Source organism: Chlamydotis macqueenii, chromosome 19, assembly GCF_036417535.1.
Source record: "Chlamydotis macqueenii isolate bChlMac1 chromosome 19, bChlMac1.mat, whole genome shotgun sequence".
NCBI classification, from domain to species: Eukaryota; Metazoa; Chordata; class Aves; order Otidiformes; family Otididae; genus Chlamydotis; species Chlamydotis macqueenii.
Genome location: NC_141574.1, coordinates 3,243,642 through 3,256,605, shown reverse-complemented (window position 1 = coordinate 3,256,605; position 12,964 = coordinate 3,243,642). Strand labels below are relative to the sequence as shown.

Here is a 12,964-nt window from a genome sequence, read left to right as displayed (position 1 = left end):
CAACACAATGTACACATTAACACAACATCATTCCATAGTTTTGCTCCCACAAAACAAAAAATAAAAAGAATTAAACAATTTAAGCCATTAAGACTAACACTTTTCTCTGGTTGCCTAGTAGAATTCACAATTTATTTCAAAGGAAGATTACATTATTAACCCCTAATTCACGGAAATACTAACAAAAAAACCCCAATATTCCACAAAACAGTGAAGAGTAACCACAGAAATCACACACCGAGGTCCCCCAGCTATGAAGACTTAAGTGCTATTTGATGCAAGTATCTTGGGTGCCCCCTTTATCCTACTTTTTGACAGGACAAAGCATTCAGACAGACTCAATGGGGCAGAGTCGTACCAGAGTCACCACGAAAGCCCCAGCACCTCTTTGAACCATAAAAGAAAAGATGTTGTTTAAAATCAAGAATTTCTGGTTGACATATTTCGCGTTCCTTTCTGATTTAAAACACCCTGCTATGAAAGCTACCATTATTTAAAAGTGAAGAAAGAAAAGGGAATTTGCCCCATTTCTCCCCACTCCTCCCTTCACTATTGTCCCCTGTATCTATTTCCAGGAAGCCATATTCATTAGGGTTAATCTGCCTACTAAATGAATAAACAAAGGATTTCTCTGTCACCGAGAGGCCAGGTGAGCCGATATCATCTTCTAACACAGAAAATCATCCGCACAAGTACAGCTCAGGAAATTACCTGCTGCAATCCCACACCTGGGATCATTTGGCAAGTAGCTTAGAAATGTTGAGTAGATGACTGAAATCAAACTAATTATATACTTGGGCTTTTTTTAACGCAGATCTTCTATCAGCAGAAAAGACCTTTCTAAAAATGTGATGCAAAAAGGTCTCAAATATCTTGGCTTACTACACTTACTAATATTTCAGAAAATTTACTCTCATGACAATGTTAGATGGGTTTGTATAATTAAAGTATACTGTATTCTTACTAATTATTATTATTAATATAACTATTAAACTGACAATGACCTACGGCTGTTTCCAGCAGCGTCCACACCGCTGCGCACGGCAAAACCGTAAAAGTTTACAAATTGTTGCCGTACGAATCTACAGGTACAGGAAAAAAGGACCAGATTGAGCTGCAAGAAATACCCATGTAAATACAGCACCTACGACAATAACATAAACCACACAACTCCTTGCACAGACCTAACTCGAAGCACCGTTAGTTATCACGTTTCTGGTAGACACCACGACAGATGCAGAGCTTCAGAGACATCCTGCACGTTTTGAGAGCCAACACCTGAAGGACGAGCTTCTTTAAAAGCAAATATTGAGAGGTATTATGATTATGAAGAAAGGCTGGGGGAATTACTGAGAAAAACAAAGACGAGATCGGAACAAGCACTCAGATGCCTAGATGCAACTGTAGGAACCTTGCACGTGTTACGGGAGAAGAGGAGCCAACACGGGGATGGGAACTGCTGTGACAGAGGAGGAAGATGAGCTCAACAGCTGTGACTGGGACCCATGGAGACAAGGGGTAATTTTATCAAGAAAACAAGAACAGATGTCACAAGAGTCAAGAAAAGAAAGGAGTCACACCTGGATAGGCACAAAACCCAAAGTTCACCTCTCGGCAACGCTATGGAGGAAGGCAGGCCAGGATTCGAAGCTGGCCTGGATGAATGGTGCTCCCAAAGCAACACAGCAAAAGGCTCCCTTCCCTCCCGCAAACACGGATTCTTTTTGATGTTCCTTATACAGCGAGCAAGAAGAGATAAATTAAAACTGAGAACCTAGAGAGCTCTTTGATCCTATTGCCTGCAAATATGTATAAGAATATTTTCTCCAGACGTACTCTTGCTATATATGGAAACCAAATGCTGACTAATCATATAAACCTTATGGTGCCTCAGCGCAGCCGTAATCTGCAGCAGAACGCTGTCACAACTGAAAGGAAAACGTGGAAAACTAAGAAGTTAGCTGTGGTGCTGAGAAAGAGGAGAAAATGGTGATCAAAGGCACTGGAGGCCAGATTAGACAAGAGGGAAAGTTTCTAGCTGGTTAGCTTTTAAGATACAAGTGGCATATTTATGACTTATTCTTGTATTACTGAACTTCAACAGTACAAGTAATGATTATCCATTTTCCAAGTTTATAGAAAAATGATTCTACCGGAGACCTGCTGACTCAGGACAACGGTAATAGGATACAAAAGTCTGAATTTTGCTTTATTGGTTTATAGATAGCACCAGTTGGCATGAGAGCGCCATTCAGAGCTGTTTAGGGAGACGCCACGCGTCTCAGTTGGGAATAGAGCTGCCAGCTGAAGAAGGAGCCTTACATTTCAGGCATGCCCAGGGACGGGGCATGGACAGACGCGCACACGTGGCATTGGCACTCGCGGTGACTGCTGGGGGACAGCATGCCGCGGCAGCAGCATGAGCATCACCGCTCAAGTGAGGCTGGGACTTTTATTTCTATGGGTGCTCCTCATCCTCTGAAGTGACACCACGATAATCTGAAGAAATGGAACTAATTTCCCTTTAAAAGAAAAAAAAAAACATATGGAATTTGTACATTCTTAAAGGGATTTCAATTTATGGGAATGAGATTATATCGATCCCCAAACATAAAGATTGAACTTCTTGGAACTTTGTTTTTTTAAACTTGCATCCTTGGCTGCCAAGACTTTATGCTGATGCTTTTATGTTAACAGAAGTTTCTGGAAATACACAAATCCCTTTCGCTAATGACTAAACATTGTGAGAGAACGTATAATATCAATAAATCTACTTAAAAATGGGAGTCACATTCCTGAGTAAATCAACCTCAAGATAAACCTCTACAATGCTACCATTTTATCTTTAAACCCCTTTTTTTCAAACCAAATCATATTCCTTTAGGACACATAAGTCATAACGTGAGTGACCACAGCATGTAGGGAAATTACTCCACTGCGTGTGTGGTTTGAAGTCCACATTACCTTGGTTACACTGATCATCTGAGGCACATCTTGCCAAGCTACCACTGGCATAGGACTGCCTTACGCTTGCTTTCCAGTAGCATATTAAAAATACCACCTAAGTCTCAGAAACCTAACACAGATGACTGTTGTTCCCTGTGAAATTTCAAAGTACAGCAATACATAATGGAGAGTATCCCAGTCAGAATTTATTACTGGAGTTCAGTAGTCATTTAACGAATTCCCAGTACAAGCAATGGGAGAAATGTGAACTTGAAGAACAGCATCGTTCTTGCTTTTCACTTATCGTAAAGGGCTCATCAGTATGGCATACCTAATTAATGCTTTCAATAGGTGTTAAAAATTCCTCCGCTGTAATGCAGTAAATGCATTATGAGCAGGGAAAGGCAAGTGGCTATAGTTTGGAAGCACAAAGGTGAGATAATGGCCTTCTGCATCGCTGAACCGTCAACCTCATTTAGCACAAAGCACGGCATCTGGAGATTTCAAATCATACAGCCGTTTAAAAATATATAGAATGTTAAATTAAATGACAAACACGGGACGTGTCACCTTTTAGAGGCAGAAACGTAAAACCAAAGCATATGTTCTCCAACTCCGTTTGCTTCAGGATCAGCAATATTTTTGTAACCTCATTAACTTCTTGACTTGGTTTTAAACATGGAAGGATGAATAGACAAATAAGTTACAGGTCCTCCACGTGATAGCTTCAATTATAAGTCAATCTCTACTAGCAAAATAAATTAAGAACTCTGGGTTTAACACTTAGAGAGCACCAGAGGTGAAAAGAATGAGGAAACATTTCTGCAAGTGGTTAGGGATGAAAATTACTCTGTATTTTGAGCTTCAAATTTAAGAGGCCCGTGTAAATATCTAACTTTCAAATCTACATTTACAAACAAATCCTGCGGCCTCTACGCGTGCCGAACTCTCACTGCAAACCCCATGAGTCCCACGCGGTCAGCACGCAGAAACGGGCCCAAGCTCAGCCACCCTCATCGAGGGCCAGCCGCTGTCTGCAAGCGGTGTGTCTGTCTCTGCGTGGCACGCAGCCTAAGCTAATAAACCGTAGCTGGCTCCACGCGGAGCTACCTCAGGTCTCGGCACCGCTACAGCAGGATTGTGTCGCGGCGAGACCCCCGGGGGGTGGGTGACAAACCCCACTCCCGAGAATCATCCAGGTACGTCGGCACGGCGCTTCGCCTCTCCCGCTGTCCTCCAGAGCTCAGCTCCCTGACTCCCGGCAGAGGAAGAGCGGACCGCGCATGCACCCTCACCTGTGTCAGCAGCTGCTACCCATCCGGCGTATCACTGTACTTTAGTCACACCACATCACTTTAGAGCACGCGTTCAGCACTTCACGGCATGCACAATCTTTCAGTGAAGTGTTATTAAAAGGCTATAACTAGGCCAATAAAGCCGAATTCTATTTGTCCTCTCACAGCAATGGGTGCCTGCTGATGGCATTAACAAAACATCACACTCAATTCAAATTCTTTTTCAGCTACCGCTATACACGTGGATCAGTTAAAAGCTGCCGATTTAACATACAGCAGGGCAGTGCTGAATAGTACCCACGCCAGGGCACTACGCCAGACAGAGCCGCTGTCCCTCTAGCCTCCCCTCCTCACCCCCATCGAGAAGGATTCTGTAGCAGGAGGAACGTTTGATACTGCCTAACCATCAACAGTCCTCCCAAGCCCTGGCCCAGAGCATCTTTACACACACGGCTGCGCGTTCTCCTGAGAACCTGTTTCAGTAAGGATGGATTCTCTTTCTTCACAGGCACTGTAAGACCAGCACAAACCAACTACAGTGTAATTTTTTTTTTTTTTTTGCAAGCCAGATTCCCAAAGTTTCAGTTACATGTTTCATTGCAGAGAAAGGAAAAGGCATCAGCAAAACTTTGAAATAAAACCATGAAATAGTGAAGCACTGCTTGCAGTTCAGCTTACTGTGCATGAAAGTTTAAACTTTGCTTTCAGCCTCGGTTTTCCAAACATGCTGTCATTCATGATAATATGGGTTAAAAATAAGAGAAAGCAAAGGCGAAATGTAAATGATTTAAATGCACACATATGTTCTCTTGTAAAATGTATAATGCATCTGCAAAGTTTTTCCTCATATTTTGGACACAAATGAAGGGGGAAATGGTTCACTTATGATATAGTGAATATTTTATCTAACTTCAGTGGTAAGATGTACTTCCACGTAAGCATGTCACTGTATACTGTTTGTGCTGTTGGTCTGGTTTGTTTTTTAAAGCTTAAATAGGAACACTGAAACAAAAAGGCTAACACAGAGTATTTATTTTCTTCTCCAAATTCTTTCATGGCAACTTTCTGTTTGTTAGAAAATCCACTAGTAACACAACCAACCTGCAGATGAGCAATGGTCAACTACTACATTTGACATTCAATCACAAATAAGTTTAGAGAATGTTATGCTTACTTTTTAATTATATTTTAAGTGATGGTCAAACAGCACAGCACATAGTGATCTGCTCAGCATTCATGCTGTGAACAATACAGGTGAAAGTCTGAACAGGAAGTTTTTCAATTAATGCAAATCCAGTTAATGGAAACTGTCCTGCTAGCAAAGATCCTTACTGCAAGAGTGGCTTCTGCTTTTTTGTATCGAGGCAAAAATATGTGCATCCTATCTTTGTAGAGGCCTCCTTTCCTGGAGTGGTATAACCAGGATCTTTTGCAGGGTCCTAACATTAAAAGAGGCTACAAATTACAGCGTATCCAGTTCCTGCACTGCATTTCTCACATCAACGGCACAGTAACCTGGAGCAAAGGAAAAGTAATGCAAAAGATAACGACAGAGCTGGCTACCAAAACTAACAAACCCCTCCAGACACTCACGAGCGAGCGGCTGGCTGCTGTGCCAAAGCCTAGCAAATGCTAGGAACCATCCAGAAATACAGGTGGGCTGTACGCAGCCAGGGCCAGCTGCGTCTGGGCCTAAAGCCCAGGCAAGCGAGCGCGTGTAGGCCCCGCTCTCCGAGAGCAGATGTGAGCTCAAGGGAGAGCAGCTGCGCCGGACGCCCCGCCGGAATTCTGCACAGCACGCCCGGCACAAGAGGCACGAATGGTTGCCCGCTGTTGCTGGAGGGAAATACCAGGAAAAAAAAAAAAAAAAAGATTTGGGAAGCCTGGGATTTCAAAAGAGGAGGGCCTGCACCCCGTTTGACCTGGGGACAGGGGATTTTTGATAGCACTATTACAATCACAGAGCTTATAAAATGTATTTGGAAAGGCTTTCGTGTTGGTTTTGGGATAGCATACGAAGGCCCCAGGAATCCACTTGGAGGCCTTAAATCTGTGGCCAAACTCCAGCAAAAACCATATGTTAGTCATATTACCACCTTTTTCTTTTCCCTGTTCTTGCTCCATTTTAAGGGACCACGCCCTGCACAGTGCAGGAAAGGCAGCCTCAGGGCAAGAGAGGCTCGTATCCCACTTCTCTTATCTGGAGAAATCCTGTGCTAATGATGTGAATAATCCCAAGTCTGCTTTCTGTCATTTACTGACTGCGACCTGCTTGTTTTCACCTTTACGAGGGGAATAGCACCGGAAGGTTTATGTACGCGAAGTGCTCGGCTTTACGTGCTCCCTGAAAGGCTCCGCGTTCTTTTTGGAAGGAGGCGAGCCCCAGGCAGGCTGTCCCAGAAGCGGTCAAGACGGGAAAACGTTTCCTATTTGCAGAGCCCCCCACAGCTGGAGGGGCTGCCAGTGATTGAGAACTGGTAGAGAACTGGCCGAGGATGAGGATGGTGACAAAGAGGGGCTGCTCTCCCCCCGTGCTCCCTGTCCCGGCTCACCCCACACGCCGGCCGCTCTCTGCTGTAACTGCTCGCTGGCACTGGCTTGGGCTTTTTTGTAGCATTCCACCCATAGCTAGAGTCCTAACCAGCACCCAATTTAGCTTTGGTTCTAATAAAAAGTGAAAGTTAAAAGCAGCGCAAGCAGCAGATAAAGCGCTATTAAAAACTGGCTGGGACCGTGCCAGGGACAGAGGCCAAGGCACGGGGAGGAGCCAAGGCGACTGCAAGCCAATGAGTATTTCACAGCATTGGATAATTAAGAAAAACAAAATATTTTTCATCTGTTTTTTACCCCTTACGTTACTGAGGCAATAAAATATATACAAGTAAGTACCAACAGGCTATATTTCAATTTAGATATAAACATTTATCTCCAGCAGAGAACATCCTTACCTCAGCAGTGAGAAGACAGGGTGAGGAGGCTGCGATTGTAACACCTCACAGTACTAAACTCCACCTTAAAACACATCCAACGCCTGGCTACTTCAGCGTGCCAAATAGCTCCCTTTTACATGGTGTACACCTAACCTCACACTTCTGCTCACTCATCTGCATTACACTCTAATGAACAACAGCTAAAACCTGCTGATTTTAGACTAACAGTGGCACAAATAGGTGTATATGCTGATATTACATTAAAAAACCCCCACACATGAGGACTGATGCTCTTGTTTAAAGCTACTTCAATCTAGATGCAGACACAGTCTGTATAGAGTTTGTGTAGAGCCTCCCTACCAGGAGCAGTGGGTTGGACCAGATGAGTCTGAGATCCAGACATTAAACCTGTGACGACTTATAAAAGAACAAGTTTTTGTGGCTCTGGAAATATTAAGAGGTGTCAAACATTTCATCATCGCATAGTAAAGTATTACCCACAAAACAATATACGATCTGTAGTACACGGAAATACAAGCGAGAAGGAAACCAGTGATTCATATGAAGCATAACTGCTGGCGGGACACGGTGGTCAGCCTGCGCGCTGCACAGCTCAGAGCTCAATGTATGTGCAAAAAAGCAGCAGCTTATCAACTCCTTCCTCAGTTTCTCCTTCCTTTTTCTGCAGAGCGCTTTGATTTAAAACGCAGCACTATGGTCCCATGACAAGGGCTGATATTCTGAAACAGTTCCTGAAAGCAGGGGAGGCCAAGGTGGAGGATCTCAAGAGGACCAGAACCAGCAAGCAACCTGATGGTTAAAAATCTAGCATGTGAAAGACCCTACAGTCCAAAGTGGGGGGGGGGATACACTTCAAACAAGAATTAAGGAAACATATTTAGAGGTTTTTCAAAGCAAACATGGAAAAGGGTGAGCAAATACTTTGAAGGACAGCCTAAGTTAGTGAAATTATTAAATATGAATGTCTCTGTACCAGAAACAGTTTTCCAGTTTATAAATGAAAGCTTTCCCTGAAACAACTCTGACTCTAAAATTCATTTGCAGATGGATGTTCAAATACTCTTGCACATCTAATACCATTTTAAGAACATTTCAAATGGTCTAGTTTAATAGATGAGCTTAGAATATATTACAGACTTATAAAAATATCAAGACTTGTAACACGATTCCTTTAAGCACCATAAAAAAGAGCAGAAAGATCAATGAACTTTGCAAATACTGTACGGTGTGTTATTTCTGTGCAATCTGTAAAGACACAAGTACAACACTGAGGTTTCTGGATCTCTTGTAAGTTTAACAGTGGCTAGGAGCTCTTAGATCTCAAGCTATAATAAATATTGTATCCTACAGGAGCCCGTCGGGAATCCCAGCTCATGTGTTGTTCCACAGAAGATTGTGGTGTCAGATATGATTAGAATCAACACTTTCCACTTATTCGGAGCTTTAAAGCTACCTACGCAGAACATTAACAACAACTATTAATGAGAGATAATTAAGGGGTACGTACGACAATCTTTTATTCAGAATGAGTTTGCGTTACTGATACACAAAATACCTACTGTGCATTTTGGATTTTCTTCTCCCCACAAACAAACAGAAGGCGTCTACATGTTTAGAGCAGCCCATGCTCTAGCACACTGCTATTTTTCAGCTGACAAAACCATTATATGAACTGAAGGTGGCTTCCCCAACTGAAAGTCAGTGTGTACCACTTAAGCAGTAAGACACTGCGCCGTCTGCATTAATGGACCACTGGTACACGCGTCAAGCGGGTTGTGTGACACGAGAACAACTGTCTCTGCAACAGGACTGCACCAGTGACCATTAACCGGGCCCCCGGAGGCCTCACTGCAACTTCTCTTCGCATACGAAGAAAAAGCCCATTACCTTGTATTTGATTATTATGTCGGTTAGGTCACAGGTACGCTGTTATCTAGCTATGACATCAACATGGAAATTGCTGGGTTTCTTGTTGGCCAGAGTCCCCTGTGAACTGTCAAAATTCACATCAGCAAGACAAGGTGATCAGCCTTTCGGGGACTGAGCACCTTGCGCAACTTATGCTGCTCAAAGTAAAATACAACAGTAGCATCTAGAATTGTTGATTTTGGATTTTCACTTACATCTGTGAAACAAACATGCACGTCACGCCATTTTTTTTTACCTGATGGACACTCATGTCAAAGCACAACCTTCATCGAAGAGATGAACTGCTTCAGTTACAAGCAGCTTCCTCAGCTAAATCAAAGGCAAACTTGGACGAGGAATAACAGTCCCCTCTGTCACTGGCAGGGTAACAGCTACCCCACATCACTACATTGTGTCTCACAGAGTGAGTTCCCATCTCCAGAACCAACAGACTAACCCACCCGCAACCATCACAGAGAGACAAAAATAAATCAGTACATAACGATTCTGCTGCTGTTCACTGTTCCCATGCTTGTCCTCTCCAGTATTCTTCTCCTGCCTACAGAAAACACCCACCAGTGTTTCAAGACATTAATGCCACTCCATGTATCCCTGCAGCTGAGTCTTTTCCCAAGCCAGGCAGTGATCCAGCAGCAAGTGCCCAGTCAGTAGTGTCAGGTCATTTTAATTTCTCTTCGCATCTCCACAGTCTATAGGGCATAGCTGTTTCTCGATGTAATCGTGTATACTGCACTGGCATCTTGGAGCCTGCTGAAGTCAGCTCTGTCTTAAGGCTCTCTTCAAAAATCATCAGATAACGTTTTCTCAAATTAGATGAAATAAATTGAAAATATTCTAAGTACCAGAATTTTCTACGGTGCAGCTCACGCGCACGCACACATTTAGCGAGACAGACGAACAGGATGGAGAGAGTATAAACGCATGCAAGCGTGTGCCACTGCTCCGAGAAAACAAAAAAACCCTGAGTACATCCCACACTATCGCTATTCTAGGAATAATACATAAAACGCTTTTTAAATAAGATAGTAAGTGTTTTAAATAGATACAATATTAACAGAATTTGCTCAGAAGTTATTCCAGGAAAGAACTTTAACTCAAACTAATTTAACTTTAAGCTGACAGAACGCAGAAGCACAAACCAAGCAGCGCTGGGTATGTGTTTTTGCTGTTACTACACAGGTGATGCCCTCTAAGAACAGCTTGTTATATGACCATTATTAAAACCTCTCAATTGCTGTCAGGAATAGACCAGGGGCCAAATCTCTCCCTTGGCTTCAAAGCTCAGCATTATACTCGGAGGATCTGAGCACAATCTCTATCTGCAACAACAAACTACCTTTATACCAGCCAGGTAATTACAGGTTCAGGTCAAGGACTCCAGACCGTATTGATTACTCCTCTCTGCAACACGGACCCTCCAGCACTGGCCGGCTCCGCTCAAGCGGGGCAGCTCAAGTATCCGCGACGCCAGGACTCCCCGGGCCCTACCAGCGCCCGTAACGGGAAACCAGCCGCCGCTCAGGCCTGTCAGTTATTGCCTGTGGCAACGAGGACAAGCCTGGGAATTCATCCTGCTGGTGACTTCATCTGCCAGCTGCATTCACACATCTTTACTACCTGAATAACTGATCTCCGCCACTCCAAGGCAGCACTTGCTGGTGTACAGCATTTGGGAATAAATATTTGATCGCGCATACAACAGAAAAGAGCTCAGATGGTTTAAGGTGCGACAGCAGAAGTGTTTATTAAATTCCAAGTGAGAGCATTGCTGGATGGTAAAAATTTGTCCCATGGTCCCTATCTCACAGGTGTGGTGATGAACAATAAAAGATCCTTCACAGGGAGGATCTCCCTCCCCCACAAACCCCAAGTCAGTTCTTCAGTTCATTAAACCCCCCACAGGCAACAACCTACCTGTCCGTGACACACAGGTAGGTCACACACAAAAGAGAGGGAAGCACTAAATTTCAGGCCTATTTTAAGTGGGCATTGATTGAAGTAACCAGAAGAGAGCTTAGTGTTGTCAGAGTTTCATACAACAGTAATAAACAAACCTCATCAAAAAACGACGCGTGCATCCCTAGGAAGCGCAGCACACGCCAGGTTTCAGAAAAGAATGTAAAGGCTCTGCCTGCCCCACATGCAATCAAAGAGGAAAAGGAATGCTGAGGATCTTCTATAATTTTATTAATTAAAATCCTTCCCACTCTAACTTCTATATTTGTCCTAAGCAAGAAAGAAACAGAAGTCTCCTCCAAGGAGGAAAGGAAAAGGTTGATGCAAAACAGAGATCAGACAACTTCTTCATCAACATTCTCCTCTGCTAGCAATGCAGCAAAACCATTACCTGGCTGATGGTCAAGTGTCAAAACCCCCTTTGTACGAGGGAATAAACAAGGCTTTTCATAAACACACACACACACACAGATGCACACACCTTTTTTTAACTGGGCAGGGCCACGTTAACAGCTCTGAGGGAGTGTACCTGAGCCCTTCGGCACATTTGTTACAGTTTAAGGGAAACGCTTGCCCTCACTGACTCGATGCAGCTGTGCACAAATTTAGTGTGATCAGGAACTGCTGCAAAATCCTTTCTCTAGAGGCTCTCTCCTTCTGAGAGGTCAGAGTTGCTCTCTACAGATATCCTAACCTTCCTACACCCTCCAATTTCTGCATTATTTATTAGTAGTGGAGTTCCATCAGGTTTGATTTTTCAGGTGTGTAACATATATGGCATGCATCATTCATCCAGATTCATCCAAATTCAGAAAGGTGCCTGAAAATATGCAATTCCATGCCTAGCCTACGCTTGTATTTTATAGATCAGCCTCCATCGTTTTGTAGATCTCCTCAGCTACTTGAAAATCATACCTAAAGCCAGTCACATCAAGGAAAGGAGCAGCATTCAATGTATACAAGCAATGTAAAGTTTTCAAGTCGTGCCTGTAAAGTGGTCTTCTGACTTAGAGCCAGGTCATTCTGCAACAAATATATAATTTTTTTTTTGTCACACTACAGATTTCTGCCTCAAGGTTGGTTGCTTTGGTTGTGTAAGGAGTGTGACCTTCAGCTGCACCATCTCCTCCAGAAAGGGCACTTGCAAGGTTTCTCTTCCATCTCTGGTGTCTAATAAAGTCCTAAATGTAACCTGACTTACCGAGAGTCTCTCCCATCCACAAAATGTCGATACGTGACCCCCACTCCACCCTTGTTAAACCCAGTGCAGCGTGCACACTCGCCTGTCTTTTCCGTGTTATCACTAAAGGCTTTCTGAAGCTTTAAACTCAGTGTTGTCTCTTTAACATTTCTAACTGCAAATCTGGAACAGCATCTGGAATTCCAGTGCATTTACTCCTTGGGGGTATATTCTCTTCATGACGCATATGACTAAAATGTGTGCACTGAGGGACAAATGTCCAGTAGCTTTAGGTGACTACATTTTTGCAAACTTTTCTTAAAGATTCAATTAAAAAAAAAAAACCAAAAACCTACAGGGAACATCTTAGCAGAATTTTAAGTTGAGATAACCATAACGGAACAAGCATTTTAAAAATGTATCCAAGTAATCTTTACGGATACTGTCATCCACCTTGAAAATGCCACGACAAATTTTCATACATTAGAGGTCTGTACTTTCTAAATGAAGATTTTTGCAAATGATCTTGTGAGAGAATATTGTCATTAGCATATCATAGTTTTACAGACATGTGAAAACCACGATTAAAAAAACTTCACAAATTTCTTATTAAACACAACAACATCGCCATCGCCAATGGGGGAGAAGGAAGGAAGCTATCAGGAATGGCAGAAGAATAACAGAAGATGATAAACATGTACTTGAAA

General features: G+C 43.1%; 1 protein-coding gene across 11 annotated transcripts in view; it reads right to left on the bottom strand.

The window, feature by feature from the left end:
• BCAS3 (BCAS3 microtubule associated cell migration factor) overlaps nt 1-12,964 on the bottom strand; it is a 362,757-nt gene that overhangs the window by 175,458 nt on the left and 174,335 nt on the right. The gene's annotated exons all lie outside the window — the stretch shown is intronic.